Here is a 3,895-nt window from a genome sequence, read left to right as displayed (position 1 = left end):
AGACTGAGATTGGCATACACAAGAAATTGTGAGAAGCTGCTAGTTATGAGATATTACTGATTCTTTATTTTTAAAGTGAAGAACATAGATAATATATTAAGTTAACGTGATTGTACAAGATTCAAATAATACAAAAATATGCAGTATATATTCCTCACCTCCTACCTCAAACTTAATCCCTTCCCTGAACATACGTGCGAGTTCACAGCTTCGTGTTTTCCTTTTTGATTCCTGGGATTTAGGTAAGGCTTTTCCCACCCAAAGAAAAATAAATTCTCTTATACTGTCTTCTAAAACTTTTATAATTTTATTTGTAAAACTAGGTTTTAATCCATACGTGATATATTTTTACATATGGTGTGAGGGAGAACTTTCTTTCTGAACAATCGATAGCCAATTGTTCCAACATAAGTTATAGAATGGTCTGTCTTTTCTCCAAAGACGAGAAAGGCCACTTTGATCATTGAAGTAATAATCATAGTTGGGCCTGTTATTGGACTTTATTTTGTTCTCTTGGCCTACTTACCTATTTATGTGCCCTTACCTACGACTCATAGTTATTATAATTTTATCATGTTTTCCCTCTGTAAGGCAAGTTCCCTTAGTTGCTACTTTTTAGGGGAAACACATATTCTTGTATACCTCTATCAGATGAAATCAAGAAGCACCTTCAAGTTTTATTTTCTAAAAACTCCCATGGAGTTTTTATTAATTTTTTAGATTACTCGTGGTAAATCTGATATTTTATGATTGCTTATTCTCATCAAGTAATGTGGATTCTCCCCAGTACATTCAAGCCTAATTTTTATGCTCTTAAGTTTTATAGATTTCATTGAGTAGGTGTGCTTATTTTTTTATTTTTTCTTACCAGACTGCAGTAGGTTTAATAGTGGCCCCAAAAGATATGTCCAAGTTGTAACCCCCGGAACATGCAAAGGTGACCTTCTTTGGAAAAAAGATCTTTGCACATGTAACTGTGGATCTTGAGATGAGATCACCTTGGATTTAGGGTGGGCCCTACATCCTCCTTATAAAAAGACGAGAGAAGACCACGTGAAGACAGAGGCAGAGATTCAAGTCCTGCGAGCCACAAGCCAACGACACCAAGCTGCACCAGCAGCCACTAGAAGCAGGGAACGGATTCTCCCTCAGAGCCTCCACACTTCTGGCTTCCAGCACCGTGAACGTAAGTTTATGCTGCTGCAAGCCACCATTTGTGGCGATTTGTTACAGAGGCCCTAGGACACAAATGCACCAAGCAATAGGTGTTTTCCCACAAGCTTCCTTATACTGTCACGGTATCAGAAACTCAACAGGTTGGAGCTTCTGTCAGAGCTGAGAGAGCAGCTCTCCTGGGGGGAGGCGAACAAATCCCCTAGAACCATCCCAGGGTGATGTAGGACACAAGCCACCCAGCATGCCTGTCCTCCTCTCCCAGCGCTGGAGCCAGAGGGCAGATGTCAAGAGTTTCTATAACCTGGGTGCCTCAGTTTACCCATCACTGCAACTCAGCACAGAACCCGATCTTCTAGGGCTTACTTGCCCTTATAAAAGCAACAGATAGCCAGAGGCCAAGCAGTGCTTGCTTCTGCCTTCTTGCCACAGAGCGGGCCAGCCATGCTTCTCCGCCCTGCAGTCAACCATTAGTTCTGCGGATGTCCTGGAGCCAGCGCAGCACTTCTGACAAGCCAGTGCCTTTCCGGGCACTGATTTCTACGTGGTGATATTCCGCTTGGCACAAGCAATGAGGTCCAGGAGCCTGATTAACGACTTCATCTCTTCTATGGTCATGTAACAGGGCAGGTCAATTTTATTGAAGAGAATCAGAACCGATGCTTCTTCAAGTTGTTCTGCCGAAAGGAGACCCAGGAGCTGTGCAGAGGATGCAGAGAGCTGGGTGGGGTTAGAGGCATCCACCATGAATAGGAGAGAATGACAGTTTCCATAGTAACTGGACCAGATGGGGCCCATGCACCACCCCCCAGGTCCTGGATGGTGATCTTTCTCTGAGCCGCCATGTCCAGTTAGGTTGGTACCCACCGTGGGCCGCGTCGGGGGAGGATCGCCCAGGTTGCCCTTCCCATCCTGGGAGCTCAGCTGTGTAAGGCAGTCAAGGTCTCCATCGTGAGGTGGATGGACCTAGAGTCTGTCACACAGAGTGAGGTAAGTCAGAAAGAGAAAAACAAATACCGTATGCTAAAACATATATATGGAATCTAAAAAACAAAAAAAGTTCTGAAGAACCTAGTGGCAGGCAGGAATAAACACGCAGACGTAGAGAATGGACTTGAGGACACGGGGAGGGGGAAGGGTAAGCTGGGACGAAGTGAGAGAGTGGCATGGACATATATACACTACCAAACGTAAAATAGATAGCTAGTAGGAAGCAGCGGCATAGCACAGGGAGATCAGCTCGGTGCTTTGTGACCACCTAGAGCGGTGGAATAGGGAGGGTGGGAGGGAGGGAGATGCAAGAGGGAGGGGATATGGGGATATATGTATATGTATAACTGATTCACTTTGTTATAAAGCAGAAACTAACACACCATTGTAAAGCAATTATACTCCAATAAAGGTGCTAAAAAAAAAAACGTCTCCGAGCGGGGCCAGGGAGTAAGCACTGGCGGACCCCGCCCCGGGCGCCCCCCACCCTGCTCACCGCCAGCGCCCCCCGGATCGCCGTACCCCCTACCCTGCACGGAAGGATCGTCTGCAAGCGTTTCACCAACAGCGTCTTCCCCAGGCCCATGACAACGAGCCTGCTTATTTTTTTGTAATATCCTTTCCAAGGTATTTAGAAGTTCTGCTATTTTAATGGAAATATCTTTATTGAATTTCTTTCATTTTATACATGCATGATGGTTGGTTTTAAAACGTTACACCAATCAAAGAAAATGAATATTCTTAGAATTACATTGTTAATAATTCATTAGTTTACAATAATGTGTATTGTAAAACAAGAAGAAAAACAGAAACAAAGATTAAACTTTACAGAATGAAAAACAGCCTCTTGCCTCATCCACTCCCAGTCCAGAAACACTGTCATGTCCCTTTTCAATGTTTGGGTTCTTAGTTTTTCTGGTACTTTCCACCATAACTTTAAGTAATAGGCTTTTGGCTTTGTTTCTTGGCTTACCAACGTTAGACACTACCACACATTACCTCCTGCTTTAAGGATGATATAATTCAGCCTCCTGTTTCATGTGGGTACCTGAGAGCTGGTTCATCTACTGGTGAATGCCTGCTGCTTATAACACTGACTCTGGTGGTGATTATGGCCAGCATAGCATGTCTTGCTGGGGTATTCTGAGGACCCTTCTTCTGGGTGTTGCGGCTTCATTTCTTCCTGGGGTCACTGGCTACCTAGAGCACCAACTCTCCTGTGTCCTCTGCTCATTCTCATTGTTTTAGCCCAGGGGAAAGTTCTACTGCTCCTACAAAGACTAACACAAATGATGGTCCTTTCCATCACCCCTGGGAACCCTCCTGCTCTCTTTATTGACTGGATTTTTAATTTGGAGCATTCCCAAAGCCACTGGCCAATCAACCCGTGCAGTGTATGGGGCTATGATGCCCTCCAGTCTTGCATCTCTGTCATTCCAATCCTGTTTGATTTCTCTATTTCAGAAACTTCTTAAGATTACCTAGTATGCTAGGAAGATTATTTTCTAACAGTTCAGTTAATGAGTTTTCCTTTTAAATATATAGATTTTTTTCCTTTATTCCAAGGTATTTGAGGAGGGAAGAGAATAGATGCATCTACACCCAGACAGCCATCTTAATCCAATCTTAAATAATATTTTAATATTTTTTCCCTTTACAACATGAGAGCAGGAGAACCTCCGGGAGTCTCGTAAATGGCTGGGATAAGGTATCAGGAGAACTCTGATGTGTA

General features: G+C 43.6%; 1 pseudogene; it reads right to left on the bottom strand.

The window, feature by feature from the left end:
* Window positions 1–1,636: 1,636 nt before the first annotated feature.
* Window positions 1,637–2,749, bottom strand: LOC132518313 (ADP-ribosylation factor-like protein 16; annotated as a pseudogene).
* Window positions 2,750–3,895: the final 1,146 nt, after the last annotated feature.

This window comes from Lagenorhynchus albirostris, chromosome 3 (genome assembly GCF_949774975.1).
Source record: "Lagenorhynchus albirostris chromosome 3, mLagAlb1.1, whole genome shotgun sequence".
In the NCBI taxonomy this organism is placed as follows: Eukaryota; Metazoa; Chordata; class Mammalia; order Artiodactyla; family Delphinidae; genus Lagenorhynchus; species Lagenorhynchus albirostris.
The sequence above is the reverse complement of the archived record's forward strand: the minus strand, read 5'-3'. Positions and strand labels throughout refer to the sequence as shown.